This window comes from Aythya ferina, assembly GCF_964211825.1.
Source record: "Aythya ferina genome assembly, chromosome: 5".
NCBI classification, from domain to species: Eukaryota; Metazoa; Chordata; class Aves; order Anseriformes; family Anatidae; genus Aythya; species Aythya ferina.
The window spans coordinates 51,376,250-51,398,527 of NC_140301.1; the positions used below are offsets into that span (position 1 = coordinate 51,376,250).

The 22,278-nt window shown below is 37.0% G+C and overlaps 1 long non-coding RNA gene across 1 annotated transcript in view; it reads left to right on the forward strand.

Annotated features, from left to right (window-relative positions):
• Positions 1 to 22,278, forward strand: part of LOC311437433 — a 149,779-nt gene that overhangs the window by 4,765 nt on the left and 122,736 nt on the right. The window lies entirely within an intron of this gene.

Consider the following 22,278-nt stretch of genomic DNA (forward strand, 5'->3'; position numbering starts at 1 on the left):
TAAATCTGGCTGCTGTAAACTCATTATACGCTTCTATCATTTATTCTGTCCATTAGAGTAACCAGTGTTAGTGCTTTTCCTCCTACTTGAGCCTGTCAAGTACTGTTATTTATGCTCAATAGTATTAATATCTCTGACTGTATTATGGTTGTGCACTCAAAATTGCTCATACAATCTAAACTTGGCAATAGTGACTGCATCAGCTACCAATAATCAAAAAGTCTCATGCAACTTGTAAGTATTAATAAGAGTCAATAATTACATAAACATAATTAACCTCTTCTGCTTACTATAAAGAAACATCAGTAATTCTGATGGCTTTAAAAAGATCCCCTTTTTCAGAATCAGAGAGTGTGCCTATATTATAAACAAGAGAATTAAAGATTTGACAGTATGATTGGAATGTTTCTTATTTTCAGTTACCCTTGGCAATGACTCTGCTGTAACCTGACTATATTATGTTATCTGTTGTCTTTAGGTAGAAGAGGGCTTAAAAGTTGATTTTTCTTTCATTGCTTGATTTCTGTGGGCTAATTTCACCAACAAAAGGATATTCTGTTTTTCTGTAACAAGAAAACCTGTTTGGTAATTTGTGACCATAGAATTAGAGCAATACAGCTAAACTAATATATATGCAATGGCTTCATTATGCATAAGAGCAGGCACTCTTTACTTTGCAGCCCAAAACACACAAAGCACCCATTAGAATGAAGAGGCCTGTGATGTCTCTTCATGTGCAGAGTGTAAAGGTACATGAATGTCCTTGCTTGTTGGCATTTAATTTACCAGTTGCCTCTGTAGTGGAGCCTTGGCAGATTCAGCTTGAATCTGAAAGACAGGCTGTCATACTGAGAGTCTGCTGCCTACTGCTGAAATTGAGAGGCTTGGCAGATATGCAAACAGTAACTGGGTTTGAGTTGTTTTGATTACAAGTTAAACAGAAAGTCATTGGCAGGGCCAATATAAATCTGCTTATTTTTTTTGGCAAAATCTGTGGAGGTATTTCTATAGATTCTGTGGAATTCTGTAGCACCTTGATTTCACATCAAAGAGCATCCACCTCTGAACCCATTCAGTGGATAAATGTGTCAGAAACATGAGTGAACATATTTAAGTTGCTGAGAGCTTCTGAATTCAGAAATATAAAGCACATTAGCAACATGCTATACCACACCACCTTTGTACAGTTGTTAAATTCTGGAACCTGATGTTTCTTCCAAGCTCAGGTAGATTTTTGGAGTAGTAAAGTAAGGTGAGTTAAAAACTGTTGAAACAGGATGGCAAAATGTTTTTTTTTAATCAAAGTTCTGGGAGGAAAAAAACCACCACAAACAACAAAACCGAACCAGGTCTTGCACTCAGTAATGTTGGCTGGAATGCAGAGATATTTTACCAATATTGTAAAATTGTATTGCTTTTTATTAATCAAGATTCCCTGAAGTTGCTGCCTTCCTGAATGCAGCATTTTCACAGTGATTTGGATTGCTACAATTTAGCTTGCAACTGTCTTTTTTTCTGCCTTTCTTCAATAACTTGTCTGAAACACCTTATATGTCCAAACATACAGAACTGATAAAATCCAAATGCTCATCCCAAATTTATTTCCTTACAGAGTTCATTTGTCTCCCTCCCTGATCTGCAACACTGAGTTGATAAAAGTAACCTAAACTGACACTGTATAAGCAAAAAAAAAGGAGTCTGTACACTTTAATTATATGTGCTTTTACAGTGCAACCTCTGCTTGATTCCAACTTAGTGCTTTAAACACTAACACATCCTTTACTAAAATTGCCTTGCAATTTTAAGGCAAAACCATGTTAATTTTGGAGGGAGGGAAAAGAATACATATAATTGTCGCTCCTATTGTTTCTGTCTGTCTGGCTGTAGACAGATTTCTGCAAGGCTGGCTAGCAACAATACATTGATTTACGGAGGCAAGAATATCTCCACAATTGCAAGGCTAAGACACCTTTATTTGAAAACTGAGAATCTGCAAAATGTGGCAAAGTTCTTGGAAGGAACCCAAATGCATGGAATCTTTTTTTCATTTTTTTTTTTTCTCTCCACTTTTATCTGCTACTTTGCCTATTACAGCTTTCTAGGTGGAAAAAAAAAAAAAAAAAAAAAAAAAGCCCTGAATTTGCACATCTTATTATATAGCTCAAGCTAAATTTTACAAGAAACTAATTTGGACAAGTTGATTAGAATATAAGCAGTGTTATCTAAATGCTCTTTATCTCCAGATCTGGCAAACTGAAAAAAAAAAAAACCAACACATTATTTTCCTGAAAGAAGTAAGGGTATGTTTTCTTTGAAAACTGCTTCACTTTGCTCATGCTGAAATTCCCTTTCCTTTAAGCAAATGGAATAAAAGAGTTTATATGAATGGGACATATTGCACTTCTGGTAAAACAGATAACAACAGCATTTTAGGAATTTCATTTTTGGATCCAGGTTGAAAAGATACAGAAGCTTTTTGCTTCTTTTTGCCACCTTTCAGTGTTCTATATTCTTCTCTTGAGAAAAGTGAATTTAGGAACCTTTAAACATGCTCCTCCAATGCTGCAAGCCGATGCAAATTTTTAGAGAATGCTTACAAATGTCAAATCTCTCTGAAAGTGATATACTTTATTACTGTTCTTTCTTATAATACAAACATTTCAGTGCAGCTCGGATCTTATTTTTCAAAATACACAGGATTTTGATATATGGACAACAGGAGAATATGTATTTTAGATATAATGCCATAAGTGCTTAAAAGTTATTTCTGAGCTGATTTAACATGGAAAATCTCCAGGTAGATTAATTTTATAGGCTGTTTTTATGGGTGTAACATTTCAAGATGAGAAAGCCGTGCTTCTGAAATTTAGTTTCGGCGATTTCATTGGCACCTCCATTTCCATCTTTTATTACCTTAAAGTTGAAATTTAATCTCATTTTTTTTTTTCTGATTTTTACTTAATTTCTGACTGGAATGGCTGGAGCTGTATTTCTGCACTCAAGTTCTGTTGCCTCTATTGCTGTCTTGTTATTTACATCCCAAGGAAAAAAATATATATATCATTACAATAGAGGTACTAAGATAACTGTGTTTAGAAATTACAAGATCTCTGATACTGAAGATTTTTACTGGGACAGGCAGCCAGAATGAGGTTAAGCAGATGTCCCCCAAAAGCCTCTTTCCAAACGGCTGAGTTAATTCACAGTGGTAAGAGCAATCTGCCCCAAAACCAGTTGCTCTATTGTGGTGAACACAGAGCCTGAAAATGCAGCCCTTGCACAGGCAAAACTTCCAATTGAAACACGACTTTGTAAACACCTATTTCTAACATTGCCAACAGAGGCTGTTGCAGTAAAGGGGGAAAGTGGGCTCTCTAAAAGAAGCATGTTTAGTGTTGTTTCTGTATGACTCTTAATGTGGATTCAACACACACTGCATTGGAGATGTGTGTAGCAAATGTCTATGCACAATAGCACGCATTTACGTATTATGCACTTTTCTGTATTTCTGCAACATACTCCAGAATGCATCGTAACTCCATATGAAAAGTGGCTTTTATGCATGCGCTAAGAATGCTTTATAAATCTCAGTACCTCAGCCATTTGGTGGGTAGTTGCTGTTGTTATTTTTCTCTTTGTACCAAAGAGCTGGTATGTATTCTGGCCTGATGGCCTGCAAAATTACTAAAAAAGAGACATACGTTTTTAGATTTCAGGAGTGCCAGTGATGGGAAAGAAAAAGGAAGCATTTTAAATTCTGATGTGTGCAGGGGGTGTGTGTGTGCATATTTGGAAATTCACAAAATAACACTTTCAAGGCTATGGTCTCAGTTTTTACGACTGAATTACATACCTAAAAAAAATTGGTCTCACTAATATAAATGCTGAGAAACTCAACTATTGTGGTGCCAGTTGTAATAAAGAAATTTGCTGGGAGAGAATGACAGAGATACAAAACACTGAAGAATGATGATTTCCTCACTACCAATACGATTGCATAAATTAGGTGTACATAAGTTCCCAATGATTTATAGCACTTGAAACTTACAAAAAATGATTACATTTGATGTTTCCTTAGAAAATACAAAAAAGCTGATGCTTATTCACAGAGTCGATAAAATAATAAGGAGCTAAAGTCAGATTTTAGCAGCTGTTTCTTTGAAAGATTTTTGTATACCTTTTATATAAATTATTTTCTGTAAATTTTCCTTGAAAATGTATTTAATTAGGCAAACTTGCATATATACTATTTGTTGATCTGAAAAAAAAATCCTTTTAGTTTTTCTCCTCTTGCCCTCCTCACACTTAGCCTATTAGTGGAAGTGGCATTTTATTGATTAGATATTTAATAAGAATATTCTTCTGTATTTGCACAAATATTTAACTCTTTGCATGGTAACTGGTGTAAAGGTGCCTAAGAATGGTATAAGTAAAATGGGAGAATGAAGAAAAGACACGACAAGAAGAAGTAATTGCTTTTCTTCAAAAGATCAGATGTGGTATAGTTGTTTGAAAAACAATCTAAACAATGTTTTGTTCACCATTGATTTTAAAAGCATTAAAATTAGTTTTTATGCAGCAACACTCATTAAGCTTTTATGTATACTGTGTAGGGCGAATAGTTAAAAAGCAATAAAGCATTCTGCTGTACAATATACTTTGCCAGTTGTCAGAAGAAATAAAATACATAGATTCAGAATGTTTCTTTCCTAAAGAATATTGTGATATTTGCCATGTTAATTACAATCCAAATAAAGCTATTTTATTTGTGTAGCCTTGTAGTTGTAGATGACTAATACAACTGTTATTGAAAGTGTTGTGTTTGGATGTTGTGTGTTCATACAGATGAGAAACGAGCACCAACCACGTATATCCAGCAATTCTTATGTTTTAAAATGAAATCTCCTCTCAGAAATTAGTATTCCAAAATCCTATTGTATTTTTTAACCTCAACAGGCAAAATGAAAGTGCCGTTTTGTACAATTTTCTTCCTTACTCCCTTTAGTTTCTCATGTCAATATCTGCATACAGAAGCCAGTTCCTTTAATTTCACTGAAGTAGTTAAAAGTTTACTTAAAAATAAAATCTGGAAACAGCAGACTAGTGGCCAAGGAAAGGAAACTTATTTTGTTATGAATCATAAGAGCATAACCTCTTATTTTGTATCTCAAAAATGAAGAGAGGAGTATGTGTACAGTACAATAACTTGCCATCAGAGAGAATAATGCGTATAAAAATGAACTCCTGTTATTGCATTCAGGTGTGTTTGTGAATAAAAAATGGAATTTTGAAAAGTCAATTAAAATGCATTTTAAATTCTTTAACACTAGAATTCTTTAATGTGAAAAATTTGCTAGACAGTTTGTCAGTATTGCTGTAAGCACTGTGCTGTGATCATAACTACTTTCCTCCACCCATGACTGTTAGATGGCTCAGAAATGCATTACAGCTTCCTGTTCCAAAAGAGAATACTCTTGAAAACATGGAAGTACTTATAAAGTAAATAAGCTTTAATTAAATATCATTGTCTAGCATTAATCTTTATAGCTCTGTTCCCTATGGAAATAAAAGTGGATATTCAATTTGTTTTGATTATGCATGAATTTTAACAGCAGCTTTATTTGTATATTGCTCTGTTCTTCAAGATAGAGGCATATTTGTGTCGGCCATAAGCCATTAAGAAAAAGGTTCCTCATTAATGTGAACTAAGAGTGACTCATTTTTATTGTATGTAAGTAGATTGACATTTAGAAAAATTAAATATTATTTTTAAGAATAAACAATTCATGTGTTGCTGGTATAACTTTGCCTTTCAGTCTGAAATCCCAGTTATTTTCAGAGTTAACTACAAAGTGAAATATAGAGTTTCTACTGTTAAATAGGCATCATTTTTAGTACCTTCTAGTTTCAAGGATCTTTGATCCCACGAGTCAAGGTATACTTTTATGCTACAACAGAGTCTGCATAGTGGATCTGCCTGTCCATGAAGAAGGATCAGAGCACATACTTAAATCCTATTTTAATAATGTCGTGTAAACTAACTCCGGTCAACAAAGCATCTTCACCCTCATGAAATTTTGATCAGTTTTACCATCTTCACATAAGAAAATTTCATGACAACCAGGTCAGGAAAGTCCACCGAAGTCTAGCTGAGTGCTAGGGCACAGTGACATGGTGCATCACACTTCACCAGACTCTTATAGCTCTCATCAACAGAACCTCTGCTTTTGGCAAAGGGAAGTTAATTCATTTTTTGGCAAAAAATGAATTAGATTGGTGCTCTGGTGCTGATCTAATGGTGCCCTCTGTACTAATTACTGCTCGGGGAAAAAAAGGAGGAGAAAGGAGGTCTTTCCAGCCAGCCCAGTGTTGAAGAACAGTTCATGCTCTGGCTTCTAGTAGTTTATGGTTTTCCACTAGTTAGCAAGACAGTTTTAATGGTGAACCAAGAGATAGGCCATAATGTCCAAAATAATGAAATTCTGTATCATGGCACAGTTTGAGGATGCTTGTCCTCAGTGCAGTACACTATATTGTTTGTTTGTTTGTTTGTTTTGGTAGCTGTGCTGTAAGACACACTTTGCCACTACACTATTGCTGTGCAGAAGATGTCAGAGAGTGTTTAAATAATGTGTAATGGCGTGTTGCTCTTTCATCACCTTGGGCAGTGGATGTCCCCTGTGGCAGTCATCATGTGCTCAGTGCTGAAGCTTAGAAAACAGTTTTAATTCTGTCTGTTGTGCCCACACAGTTAGGCCAGTGCATACATTCAGCACAGAAGCATTATCCCAATATGTAACATGAGATTTAGTGCTGAAGCCTGAACAAGCTGCACCAGCACAGACCCTGGGAAACATCTGTGGCAGCAGCAGAGCTGAGGGTAGCTCCATCCAGGTGGAGAATAGACCCAGGAGAGGAGTTCTCTGCACCAGGGCAGAGATCCCAACAATTCCTCTTGCAGTCTGTTTTCTTACTCAGCAAACTATGTGGATGGAGAGGAACAAAAAAAGAGAAGTGAAACATCATATAAAAGGAAGGATATAGCAGAATGGGGAAGAAGCATTCTTCTCATTCTTTCACACATAACTTCACATATAATAGGGGCTGAAAGACAGAATATTTTTAGATGGCCATCAGACTATGTATGATCAGGATCCCAGACTTCCTACAGAGTCAAGAGAAAGGGATGGGTTCTTAATATTGGTGTTTTGAGTTATACTTTAGAAGCTCCTCTGATTATGTAGAAATCCTTGACATCTATGTTAGGTGCCTGAAATTGGACAACAGAGTGTTGTACGTGGTTGGTATTCAGAGGTTACACTTGCTGGGTAACCTCTCCTTTTCATTTAATGGAAGGTAGACATGGGATTTTGGCTACCTGGTGACTACATTGGCAGTGTCACAGCTGCAGGCCACAGGTGTGTTCTCTCCACAGGAGTCCAAAAGATATGGTTGAATAATATACTGTTAAAACTGTACATCTGATTTATAGTGTTAGTCTTTAGCTATTGATTTTTGAAATTCTTTATTTATCCATTTATTTATTTATTTATTTTCTGCTGGATGAAGATTCCCCTAGTATTAAGTTCCTATTCTCTCTAGAGGCATGTCTAAAGTATAATCAAATTATCCCTTGCATTTCTTTAAACTAAATAAATTGAGTTCTTTATGTCTTTCACTCTAAGGCCTGTTCTCCAATCTGTTAGTTGTTCCAAAGTGTTTCCAACACTTCTAGAACTGATCCCACTCCTCTTAAAGACACATACAACTTATCTACTTCTGTTCTGTATTCCCTTGTTTATCCATCTAAGGACAGAGTTAGTCCTTTTAGCTACAATGTCACACATTAAACTCATGAGCAGCACATGAAAGGGATTAATGGATCTAGGAGTCAATTTTTAAAAGTTTACACCAGAGTGAATGCTATTATAAGAGCCTTTAATGAGAATGAATCTGTGCAAATATCACTGTCGGCACCTCTTCAGCATTTGTTTTACAGAAGAGGTGGTTGCACATTAAATGTCTTTTGGCAAGAGACTTAAGGATTCCAGTAGGAGCAATATAGCATCTACCTTTTGGTACTCTATGCCTTGAGAGATCATATTGTTTCCTACTTGAGTAAGTCTATCAAAACCTGCCCTTGTTCTGAAAAAGCATATTTTTGTTAACACTCATTTTCAATTTTTCTAAACTTGCCAGTAAAATATATTTCAATGGGTTTGTTCAATGTGGTATGAACACAGAAAAGAGGATATTTACCAGTAATGGGATAAAAGGATACAAACAGAAGATGAAAGTTGAACTGAAAATGTTCTGAGATGGAATTTAAAATGTTGATTATTTGCCATAATTTCATCTCTAAATTATAATCATTTCTGTTAGAGTTGCTACTTTCCAGTGTAAGTGAAACTCTGTGAGGAATTGTGATAACTTAGGGAAAGTACATGGATTAAGGGGTGAAAGAAATGCAGACATGAGGTCGTGGTGAGAGGAAATGATGAAAGACCATAATAACGTAGCAGGAAATATCAGAACATGTGACAAACATTCTGAGGACTGTGTGCATTTTACGTGTCAAATTACTTCCAAAGAGATTCTTTGGAATTTAAAGGATAGTAGGGTAAGAAGGTATACTGCAAAGCTCACAGGACCTAATTATGTGGGACAGATTAGTCTGCAAGACCTTCATAATTTGTCTAAAGATGTGGCTGTAGGAGTAAATTAATGAGCAGGTTATTGCGAGTGACTGTCTGAAATTCCAGTTGTGCCACATGTAAAAGAGCTTATGTGCAATAAACAGAAAACTGCTGGAGGTTTTAATGCGTATCTGAAACAGCATAGTGACATAAGGGAGATAAGAACAAGAGGAAAGAGTTTGCAGTGGTTCACTTGAGCAATATAGACTCAAATGTCTGGTATCAAGCATTATAGAACTATAGTTTAACAAATTATAATGAGCAAATTCTACATCATGATAATGAAACAGCTTTTCCTTGTCAAATGTGGCTCATCTACTACCTTGAAATACCTCAAGGTATTTAAAACACCAGCAGCAGAACTAAGGTCTTAGAAGAGTTAAAACAGAAACAGTATCTGCAATGGTAGCCTTCAGTTGGGATTCAATTGGTGGCAAAAGTAGATGATAAGCAAATGTAGTGGCCTGTTTTGTGTGAGAAATTTCAGATGAGTGGGAATAAAGGTGTCTGTGAGATGTCACTAAACTTAGCAGGGAGCCTCACAACCCTGTTTGTCTTCTTGCTGTCAAGAAATCTTGAAGAGTGGTTAAAATTGTAACATGGAGGTAAGAATTATGTTCAGCTGCCCTTCTGTTTATTTCATGAAAGAACGGAAAAAAGAGCTGTGGGGTGGTGGTTACTTCACTAAGCCAGAGTAAAAGGTCTGCAGCCACTGTGCAGACCCTGGGGTGGACACAATACACCATGCTGCTTGAATCCCAATATTATACTTGCTGTTTTATGAAATAATTGTGAAACTGCAGTGTGCTGTATGTACTCTTTGCTGTCCTTTAATGGCTGGTCCATGTGGACAGTGGCATACTACCACTATATTAATTTCTCAGCTAGTTGAAGTAGCAGAACTTTGTGTAACGATCCCAGTAACACTGAGAAGGCATTCTGGGGATCAGGGTACTTTAGTTTTTTCAGTGTTCATGTAGTTCAAACTAGCTTTAAGCTGGCATTGTTCTGGTTTTGTCATTTAAGCATGACAGGCTATAGTACTGCAAGGGAATACCAAAAATATATCTCATTGTGCTATATATACTTAATTGGGTGAGAGAAGCAGCAAAATGACAGAGAACAGTTGTCAAAAAAATAAAATTAATATATCTTTATAATATCTTGCTGAGGATCTGACAAGCTAGGTGATATACTAGGAAATCTGATTCTTATCTAAAGCTGAAAAAGTGTAAATAGCAAACTTTGAATCATTAGACCATAGATCAGTAATCAATCCAGACTCCTGCATTGAGCATTTAGTGTGTTTGAAGTTCTGTTTAATTGTAAAGGCAGGGAAAGATAGCTGAAAATCTCTGTTCTCATTGTAGCTGTCTGTATCTTGTTTCCACTACCTGTTTTTACTGTTTCCTTTAGTTTATGCATCTGGAGATGAGACTGAAATGTCCTTCAGTAGCTCCAAGAAAATTTTATTTTATTGGTCAAGGTGTTTAGCCAAATGGTCCTAAGACATAAATAGTTTGCAATTCAGCCTGATAAACTGCTACATCACCAGAAAAGTTCATGCAGCATACTCTTTGAAAAAAAAGTTCTAAAAAATACAGGGACTAATCCCTAGCATTAATCCCTATCTGATGGGATGCATGGTAGTGAACACAGTCCTTTTTACAATTAAAACAATTTCATCTTGAACAACAAATCATAAGTTTGTGTGCATCATTGTTGTCCAAATAAGAGGATATATCTTGAGAGGTGGACTGTAGTAATTTTTTTTTCCTTTAGTTTTCTTTATTTTAAATATACAAAGTCATAATCACCTTAGAAATGGTTTGCACTGTGCACAGCAAAGTTCTACTGGTTCAGAAAAACGAGAAAATGTTCTTTGTTCAGACAAACAAAGTGTTAATCCTTGTTCTAGATATTGATCATCCTTAGTAATTGCACTTCATTCCATTGCCATAGACTACCAGCTACGGAGGCATCATTTTTATGCTTTTTATCTGATTTTAAAAGTCAAGTTTATAGGGAGTGTACTTGCACTCAAAATGTGAATATGAGTTTTACCAGTGCTCTTAAATAACTTCCAGTGTCAGTGTAACTGACATTGTGTGCCTGTAGTTACAGGTGTTAGCCTTTCTGTTGTGAAACCTTCTACTGAAGAGAGATTTGGGTTAAGGTAGACAGAAAGTGTTCTTTGCATTGTTGTTCTATATCCAAAATTCTAAAATGTGTCTATAATATTTGGACATTTTTATCATACAGGAACACAGAAATGTATATATATCAAGTTGTTTACTTTCTCTTTCATTTCTTCAAGCGGCTTTAGATGAGGTGACAATCTAGAGACAAATTACTTTTTTTTTTTTTTTTTTAATGTTAAAATCAAACATACAAATTGTATGGTATATAAAAAGATATTTAAAAATGCCTTTGATGAATTTATGAAGCTCCACAGGATTTCCCACGGGAGGATTTCCAATAAGTCTGAGAGCAGTATGAATGTGTACCAACCCACATACACTGAGGCAATTGCACAAAAAAGTTAGTATATAGAAATGGAAGCTGGTTTTATGAGTGAATATTGAAAATGATGCTCTCTTGTGTAGAGAGCACTAGTGTGTGTGAAACCCTATGTGCTTTTTACATAATATGCCTCTCTAGTTAACATATAACATAAAGTGTCACAGATCTTTTAAAGCTTGATTCACTATGAAAGAAACACAGCCATCTGTAGTGTGAAAGTTTATGACTCAATTGTCCACACCTTACAAAGTGATTCAGCAAAGACATATCTGGGCCGTGGAAACTTTTTCTTCCCTTTTTCCATTAGTTCTTACTTTGAAAGAATAAAAAGATCTTTGAGATGTAGTATGCATTTTAACTCTTGCAGAGTGGGACTGTGTGTAGATTTAAGCATGTGCTTTTAATTATTATTACCATTTTTACTTCACAAGGCCATTTCCTGCTTCTGAGTCATATTTTGAATTTTCAAAGGTGGATTAATAAAACCTGAAAAATGGCAAGTCATTTTCAAAGTGATGGGCGTATGGATAGATTAGATTAGACAGAAATCTGGACAGACCGTTGGAGAAATGTTGTTAGACAAAATGGGACTTCTGCAATTACTTCTAGTCCAGTTGTGACCCATTTTGTAGAGGTTACACAGTGCTATTTTTCAGCTTTCTTTTTCTTACAAATTCAAAAGCACTATGTAGAGCTTCAGTTGTTATCCCATTCTCATTTCTCATGCAAACTATGAGCTAATGTCCAAAATCCTTAATCTTTTGGAGTTTGATATTATGGGTAACATTCTCTTTCTTTCTTTCTTTCTTTCTCTCTCTCTCTCTCTCTCTCTCTCTCTGTGTAAATAAAATGCATAACTTCACTTTGATTACAGGCAAACCTTATTCAGCCTTGTTTGATATTCATTGCAGTCAAACAGCACTCATGTGGATAGGTCCCAGAGACCAGCTGATATGCGGTAACTACACTAACATCTCCATTTGCCCTCTTTATTTAGTATTCTTGCTAAGCCTGGCTGCGTGGCATTTTCCTTTAGAACTCCTTGCATGTTTCCCTTCTTCCTATTTCTTCCTTGATTTGGGTGGATCCACACCTGACATTGTGAACATCTGAGCTTCATTAACTTTAAGTCCCACTTCAAGTCTTACTGAGTTCTAACACTTCCTGACAGATTGGGGCAACCCTGTTAGATACCCTCTGGAGAACTGGTAAATCTTTTTGCCTTTTATGATAGCTGCCAAGTGGAAGGAGCTGAATGCACATCTAGCTTCACTTTGGAAATCACCTTGCTTCAGAAACATGCTACTTCTCTCATTTGATATGAATTCTTTGCCAAAATCCAACAGTTTTAGATGAGCCAATTTTCTGAGACAGAAGAGCAAGAAAAAGTCAAAGGTATTCCTCTTCTCCCTCTCTCTCTCCCTCTCTCTTCCCCTCTCTCTTTTATTTCTTTCTTTTCTTTTTTTCTTTTAAATCTTGGCATTCTGTTCATGGAAAGATCTTGCCAACATGTCTGCTGCTTCTCCATCTCTCACCCATCAGATTTCTTAAAATAGCTAAGAACACAGAGTTTCTAAGCCCAAAAAACAAACTTACTGGGAAAAAAAGGTCTGTATGAAGTTATAAAAATATATATTTATACTGTAAGCCCTGCAGCCTGGCTTCCTGCCCACGTTTGGGCATCTGTGCTGTCTCTGGATACCTCAACTGACACACACATGCCAGATCCAAAGAGGAAGAAATAAAGGGCACTGCTGGTTCAATGCGGAACTCATGAACACAGAGCAGTATCTTTGAGAGGCGGGTTTTTCCACCACTAAAGCCTGTTCATTATCACAGGCCTCAGGAGGGTAGGGATCTGTCTTTACCATTTGAAATTAAAACTTCTTTCATAATACATGCTGTCACTTCAAGCAAATTTCATTCATTACTTTCATTCTTTTACTACAAATAATCTGGAATGTTTTGAGGTGAGTGCATCTTCAACTGCCAATCCCAAAAAAGACATGCAGGGCATGGCAAAAGACAGAAGATTTGATGAGTTAACTTACCATCTAAGTTAAGGGATCTAGAGCTAGTACTGAATTCATGGAAATAAAAACAAAAGCTTCAGAAGGAAGTATAGCAATTACTCAAGTCAAGAGAAAAAGCAAATTCTCCTCAAAAAAAAAAAAAAAAAAAAAAAAGGAAAAAAAATCAGATTGGAAGGAAGAATTCTGGCATACAAATGAGGAAGAAAGAAAAGGAGGAGAAATTCTTGATATATGTAATAAGCTTCAGAAAAGCATATGGAAGACTGAAGGAGAAGTAGCTGAATTCAGGATCCAAGATGCATGTTATTTTGTTTCTCTGAACTTCTGTCTTCTCCCTTTGAAATCACCATAGACTTCACAATGGATTTTATTTATGGTCAGCAGAGGTGAACATTCAGCAACAAGCAAAGGGTAGTTGTTCCCAGATCGAGGAGTATGACTAACCCTCTTGATCCCACTAATAGACAGTCCTGACCTCCGCCCCCTGGAGCAAATGACACTGTGCCTAAGGACTTATAACAGTACTGCTTGCACTTGGTCCTTCCCTTACTACCTGGGAACACTTGATGACCAAGGCTTTCAGACTTCAAAGGGTTTCTGCATCACAGAACTGCAAAACCATAAAGGCAGTCAGCTCTAGAGATATTTTTATCCTCTCTGCAGGATTCAAGGATATGCAGAGAAGTTAAGAGATTTATGATACTGAGTTAGGAACCAGTTCTGCACTGGCTGAAGAGATTGTTGAACTTGTACAACACAGAGGGTATGGGCTAGGTGGGTTGTGCCATCTGCTTAGAAAGAAAAGGCAAGGGAGAGTTTTAACAGCTGTTTGTTGAGTCAGATACTCATCCCTGATTGTTTGTGCCACAGTGGCAGATTACTGCCAAAGAAATGCATCCCCTGTTGCTTAATAGACCTGACCTGGATGTTATAAAGATACACCTGCTGGAAACAAGCCTTATGATGTACTGCTCATAAAATACCAGTGATTCTGCTAGAGAAATGTTCTGAAATCAGCATGTTGAGTTCATCCTTGTGTCTCTTTGTAGCTAGCAGCAATATAGCAGGAGGCAGCAGGGATACATCCCAGCTAATTCTACAAGGTGATTAGGGCCTGAGCATGATGTTGCATGTTATATTCAGGTTTTCCCTGAGTATGCTCAGTTTTGTTGGGTATGACATACTGCATGTGAGTCACTCATATTCTGCATGAGTCATATGTTGAAGTGTGAAAGCAATGCTGTGTCTCTGTCGTTACTTGCTGCTCAGCTGCTGCCATACCACACATAGCTCAAGCCAATTGAGCTCACCTTCCCAGTTTGAGTCAACTTTCATCTGCTGCCTGAGCCCTCTAAACATGATCTAAGGTGTTGCCTGACATCTAGGTAAAGTGAACACCACACGTGTTTGGACTTAGACTCTTGAGTCTCTGGTTTAGAACCTCCAAGTCTTCTTCTGAAGGGAGTATAAATTGTCCAGAAAGCCTGTAGGCATCTCTGAAAATTATTTTGAAATAGAAAAGGATTTAAAGAGTCTTATATAGTACACACATTGGTAGAATTAGGTAGCTGAAGTATGTTTCTCTTCTCATAAATCCAACATTTTGAGACTACACACTGTTGTGCGTGCTTGGGGAATTTCTTTAAGAACAGATGAACCAAGTGTGGCTCACACCTTCAAAGTCTGAGGAACTCTGATGCAGCCATACCCTGGAGGTCATTACTCAGACATGAAACACCCACTGAGGACTAACTGAGGTGTTTTTATTTCACTGATAAGGAAATAGACCTTTAGTTTATAAGTGAGTGGCAACAAGTTGCACGGTTGATTTTGGCTGCAGCCATCAAGCTGTCCTTTTTGTGGCTGTGGCCACTACATAAGAGCCTTTAGTCATCTGTGACATAGAAATTTTGCTCCCATTTGGTGTCAATTAATGCTTCCAGTTTAAATCTGTTTAACAAAGAATTCAAAGCAGAGTACAGTTATATTATACCTGTCATTTGTAAGTGTCCAGTGAGCTTCCAACATTGTGTGATTCATGGAGCTGAAAGAAATGATTTGCCTAAAAAATTATTAGTGCTCATTCTGCCTGCAGAACCCCTTAATTCCCGTTACACATGTCAGCATATTATGACTGGGAGCTGTCAAATTCTAATGACTAAAATTTCATTTTTCTGTCTTTTCATGCTGTGTTTGAGAACTATAGGTTGGAAATAATTCCCTAGCTAAATTTCTTCTTCAAATGGTAAACTCAATTGTTTTTTCTCTCTCCTCTCTTTTTCTCTGTTTCTTTCTAAATTTGTGTTTATATTAATGCCCTTCTCTTTCCTTATGTTTCTCTGAGAAAAAAATTGATTTTCTTCCCAGAACCACTGTCCATTTTAAAGAACATAATCTAAGCTGACAGCAGACAGATTTGATGCAAAAATATTTTTTAACCCACTGATTTGATCAAAACATGGATTATTTAAAAGAAAGAGGAAGAATAGGCAAGGTTAGTAGGAAACAAAATGCACAAACATTTCTTACCATTTCATGTGGTTAAATAACCTTGACACTGGAAAATATTTTGCCATCCTGCTTGAAACAGGAATTTGTTGACATAATGTTCAATAATAGAGGTAGAGGACTAATGTTAACATACTGCAAATACTGCACCAAATAGTATCTATTGATCCACCTGTTATTATGCTTGCTACTGAAATGCTGTATGTAAAGCAAAGGAAACCAGTTTCCAATTTAAGTCATTAATAGATTGGTTTTGAAATTTATGTTACACATGTCCAACAAATCAAGAATAAAAGCATGTGAAAGGCTGTGTAGTCTGTATTGAATTACTCATTCTTTCCACAGTAAAAGCCTTTAGCTAGAGATTGACCAAAGAATTTTAAATATCTCATTATATATATGTCATTGTTCAAAGTGTCCCTAAATGGGATTAAACAATAGTCACTCAAGAGTTTCCTGCAATGTCTCTTTCCCCCTCACACCCCTTCCTTCCTCACCTTGACTTAAATTAAGGCTAATGATATGTTTTCAGTGTAAGGTAAAAGAAGGATTTTCCTTGAATGACTTTCCAACATTTTAAAATCTAATTCATTATAAGTACTTCTATCAAATGATTACTTATTTCATCTCATTGTCTTAGAGGATTTAACTCTAAAACACACACGTTTCATATGGACTTAATGACCATTTTATAAACTGAAACCAATTGAGGCAGCATTTGCCTACAAATTTCTGTTTGTGCTCAGAATTAAAAATTATGTTAGGACTATTGTTGAAAGAATCACAGATTATTTTAACTACTGTTTTTCCCCTAGTTTGTACTCATTTGTCCTGGATTGTTCAATAAAAGGTAGGAGGCAGCCTCATAGGGTGCAGGGAAGAGGAAGGAAAGGGGACAGCAGAAGGAACAGTGAAATGAGAGGCTATTTTTGGAGAAATTGTAATTTTTTTGAATACCAATTATAACGACACTACCCATTTAAAAAAAAAAAAGCCTGTCTCACAAAACATTCCCCTTTCCTAAGCCTATGTAAAAAGTATTTCCTCAACCTTAGGCATACTAACACTAAATATCTTTATAAGGAGGGAAGAAGCAAATAGTTTTGGTTTTTCACCAAAAAAAAAAAAAGTTGGGATAATTAAGGTAGCAACATATTGCACTGCTATATTGGTTCAGTCACCTGATCTGTCTCTCCAATCACTATTTGCACGATATACATGGTTTTGACGGGCTTGTGATAGACTGCTGTCTGAAATTCTTTAATCTGGGTCTCCTGTTTGGCAGTGCAGCAGACTTTGCTATTTTGGGTTTTTGAAACGGAGCCATGCTCTGGGAGGATAAGAGAGAGCTGTGACTCTGTACTGACTCATCAGTATGAAGGAAAGCCAGGTAAACTTAAAACTGACAATGGTCCTGTTTGTGCTGGCACTTGTGCAGATGTGAAGCAGAAGTAATCCCACTGAAATCTCTGGTGTTACTCCTGTGTGCAAGCCTGGGCTGATCTGAGAATCAGGCCCAAATATTTTCTGTATAAGGATAGTGTAAGAAAAAAAATAAAATAAAATTAATCCTGCAGAAGGTATTTGGTGAAATATGACCTTTCTGAGGCTTTGTTTCATGAGGGGAAACTGTTGAACTCTGAGGACAGTCTGTTATATAAAAGAATGGCTGCAAGGCAGGAAGGTAGATACTGCTGAGTCTGCCTTTGGCATGTGTAAATTGGGACAAGTTCGTTAGTCACTTAATCACAACTCAAACATTCCTGTGATAAGAGGAAAAACTCCTTTGGTTTCTACAAATAAATAAATAATTATTCTGATTTTGTATGAGGAATAAGAATTTAAGGAACAATTCAAATACACAATACAATGATTTAATCTATGCAAATCTATCTTTGCATTCTGACTTTGAGACAAGGCTGAAGATGGATTTCTTCTTAGACACTGGATCTGCAGGTTACATATAACTCTCCAGAGCTCAGACAGGAGTGAAGGATAGTCACAGCAGGAGCAGGTGAAGTGCAAAAAGAGGAGTAGGCAGTGGGTGGAAAGCAGGTCAGAAGTCCCTTGACTCCATGGCCATGTTAGCTGGGTCTGGAGATGTTTCCTGAAAACTTTTTTCCTATGTGATTTAAGAATGAAAAATGACTACCTGTTTTTAATATGCATGGGTTTGAAGAGGATTACTGAAGGTAATAGCATTTTGGAGGTGGGTGCTGCCAGTTCAATGTTGCTTCAATGTTGCTTTCATATGCAGTGATTCATCAGGTCTTTCTTCTGTACCAAGCATTTTTTTTTTTTTTTCATCCAGAGCATTACAAGTGTTTAAAAACCTTAACTTAGTTAGAATTTCTTTTTAGAAGAGGAAAAGCTAAAAATAGCAAGTGGAGTCTGCAAAATTTATATGAACATTCTATCAACAAGATAGATCTCTAAATCAGTCTGTACATGAAAAACAAAATTAATTCTGTTTTCCTGTGGAGTTTGTGGTTATCTCCTGCTTTTGTGCACTAATGTGTAAAGAACCCCACTTCTCTTGAGGGGCAGAACACAACTGACATCCTTGGGGCAGAGCCTTTTCTTCAGCATTTACACTGGCTGAGGATCTAGCTCTGATGTTCAGCAGAGGGTGCGGCTATTTGAACATTGTTTTGATGGCAAAATCTATTTAAGGAGTTCCATATTCCTGTACTGTAGTTTTCTGCATTCTAGGCTGAACACCAACCCTTCGTGGAGCTGCACTGTGAACTGACTCTTTGGCATAGACTGTCTTTAATCCACGTTTGTGACCAAAACAAAAAGCATAGCATCAAGGACAGCTTCTTGCTCACATCAGAGAAGCCTGTAAGCAGTCAAAGTAAGCTTTTATTTTCTCTCTCTCTCAAACAGAAAAACAGAAAATTTGTTGCAGGATTTTTTTCTGACTGTTGTTAACAAACAGACATGAAAAACTTTCAGAGGTTTCAGAGGTTGCTGTAAGGTTGGGTTGTGATAGTCTTACTCATTCAATAATCCTTTGCTTCTATAGATTCCATGGGATTTCCCTGGCAAGTTATAAATAAAGGTATTAGATTCCATACCAGTTTAGCCAGATTGTCAATAAAACAAAAACAATGGGGGAAAAAAAATCACACACACAAAACAAAACAAAACAAAAAACACAAAAACACAGATTTTGTACCATATATCCCCTGAATCCCTGAATCAACTGTGAATAAAACTGCTGAGTTTGTTTTGTAGGAAACACAATTTGCTAGTTGTGAATGTGCAGGGCAACTCCCTAGCATTTCTGAAAGTGCCTGCAAAAATGAAAAGATTCACAGAGTTTGCGATGAATGTTTCTCAAAATTTGCATGAGAGTGTGTAATTTGCCTCTTGTTAATCGTTATTTTCCTTCTTAAAATATTTCAGTCAAGTAATGGCAATGATAGTATGATGTGGATTAGCTTTACATATTTGTTTACATTTAGTATTTATACTGCAGTCAAGCGTAGCAGTTCTCCTCAGGGACTGATGTCTATTCACTGCCTCCAGAGCAAATTGCTGAGTGATTTTGTCCGGATCTGATTCTTGTAGTAGAGTACTCTCACACTTGGAGGTCTCTGCTGGGTGGGATCAAAGATGACCAGCACCTTGCAGCCCAGGTCTGGGACTCCCTACCTCAAGACTTTGTAGGAGCTGGTCCTCAAAGGCTGCAGTCCAGCAAAGACTTACATCTGCTTCACTGTATGTGCTCAGAATAACTAAATTCAAGCTAATCTTTTCAGGATTAAGATCCCCAAATTTAAGTAACTAACTCAGACAGAATGAATGGCAAATAATCTATATAACCAGACTGTGAACAATCCAAAGCCTGAGAGCTCTTGGTTCTAGCCTGTGAATGAACTAACCAACACAGAAGAAGGCTGACTTCAGTTCACAAAGAAAGATTTACTAAATAGAAATAAAACAGGAAAGGGAGAGGATGGTGTGGTGATAAGGGTGAGGAGAAACAAATTCTTAGTGAATAGTTTCATTTGCTCAAATATTTCTTTGTTGCCAGGGCTTAATTTAACTTCAGGGTATTCAGAGTTACAGAGAGGCAGTGCTACTAAGAAAATGTGCACATGTGAGCTTTAAGAGCAGCAAGTGAATCTGTGAAGAAATCATAGCCCTAATGCAAAATTTATAGGAGCTTATTTCCAAGTAGATAATAGTGTACAAATTCCTCAGGACCAAAGATGAGTTAAAGGAAGATGTCATGCAAGAGGACACTGTAGAAAACAACCCATCAGCTGCTATCCCACGTGACAGACCCAGAGGCAGCTCCAGAGCCATTAACACAACTGCCTGGGGAGTTTGACAAGGAAAAAGATTCTGACACTGGAATAATATCTGCCAGCACTTGGCATCTGTGTCCCGTGACGACCAACCATCCTCCATGGGTACCGACTCCACTGCTGGAAAAAGGAGAGCAGCAGTGGAGAATTATCTTCTCTCATATGAACGGATAATTTTCACAGTAATTCAGAATCAGGTCCTGGAAACACAAAGCATTTTGGCAATACGTATTCACAATTTGTATTTACCAGAAAAAGAAATATCAAAAATGTGTATTTGAAAAATATTCTGGGAGCATTTGACTTTATAACATGGTGGGTAATAAAAATCATTGAAATGGTATTTTTGCAGGTCCCAAGCTTCACAGAGGGTATGTGTCCTGACCCTGTGCTGCAATAGTTGCTAATTTCTGGTGTGAAAATTATTTAGCAAAGTGTTTGGTTGTCATACACATTTTTCCTACTTGTGGTCAGATTGGTAATCTGAACATCAGACAAAATGTAGTAATAATCAAGAAGCAAATCTGGCAGTTCCTATGCAGTCCTTGACACCACTGGTATTTGGGAAACAGGAGGAGAAGTAGTTTCCATTTTGAGAAGTTGTCTTTCAGGTTGGATGGTGCAAATGGCTGAAGTTTGGATGCTGCCCAGTACTATGAAAGGCTTTCCTTATGGAGGTCACCCAAACCCCTTGGAAATCTGGTCACCCCGCAGTTTGAAAATTGTACACTTTGTTTTTAAGTATATTGGCTATTTAAAATCTTGACCAAGCATTTAATTCCACTGCCAAATTTTTTTCTGAGTAGTTTGTCTACTGCTACTAAATCAGGCCCTACGAACACCTGGTGGGATAGGACCAGGTGCTGAAGCCCCAGTGCCTCTGACACCAGTGAAGGACTGGTCTAGCAGATCCAGGCACCAAAGACTCCTTATGAAGAACGTTCCTCCATAAGCTTGTTGTGCTAGTATTGTTTGTGAAAAACAGAAAAATGCCTTCAAATATTCTTTGAGCCAAACCGCACTTTTACTCTAAACTCACATATGAATGCCTCCTCAGCAGCAGCATTTGTCCAGCTCCTGTTATCTCAGTAGGATATGGCCTTAAGAAAGCTCCTTGCTTGAGCCAGCACCTTGTGTTTTGAAAATCCATTCCAGAACCATTTACCTTATTTATTGCCCTCATGGTACTGGAAGAGCTCCCTGCTCCTTGTGGCTGCAATTGTCATTGCGGCTGAGCCACTGGTATTGGAAGCAAGACCCCAGCCCTTGAGAATAGGTGGCTGTAGCCTCTAGCATGTTGTTCCAGTCCACTGACATCTTAACTAGACAGCCTTAGTTTTAGCATAAAATCCATATTCCTAACCTTATGGAGGAGGGAGGCGAATTCTGTTTTCTTTCTCCTTCTACCAAAAACATCAAACAGACTGACAGAGACTTCACAAGTTTGAAGGCTGTTTTTCCATCAATTTCTTGCCTCCACATCTGCCTAATTTACCTGCACCTTGAGAAGGGTGTGGTTCATGCTGTAACTGCATGATGGAGTGAGAGAATAACCTTAGCCTGAAAATAAACTGAATAATTTATTATTTAAATGAGATTTTGTGAGGTAAAATGATGAATCCAGTACAGCCCCCTTCTGAGTTTTAAACATTGTTTCTTCGAAGGCATAAATTTGCTTTGCAAAGGTTTCTTGATCTACTATAGACGGTATTCCTACTTATGCTACATGGTGACAAAACCTAAAGAGGGAGTCAGATGTGTGCTCTACAGTACTTGAGAATTTAAGTTAAATCTGTAATTTTTCCCCCTGCATTTCCTCAGAGAAATTAGCTATTCTATTCACTGCATAAATTTTCAGGTTTTGCTAGCACGACACTCAGGGTGTTGAATTTTTTATGACAAAAATGCTGTAATAATTGTTGAACAGATGTAAGTGTTGGAGAGTGGGCTCTGGCAGACCTCATGAAACCTCTATTAGCAATTTAACCCTGTCGCTACTTGAACAAAATGGAAAAGAAAGAGGACAGGGTTTTGAAATGTTTCATTCAGACATGCACAAGGGGTTCCCAGGTGGGGGTAAATGACCTTTAATTAGACATAGTCTTAATGAAAACAGAGATGAAAAAAAATAATGAGTGCTCTCCCAATATTACTGCACTACTAGGACTTTTGGCTGTAATGTGTGGAGCTAAGAATAAT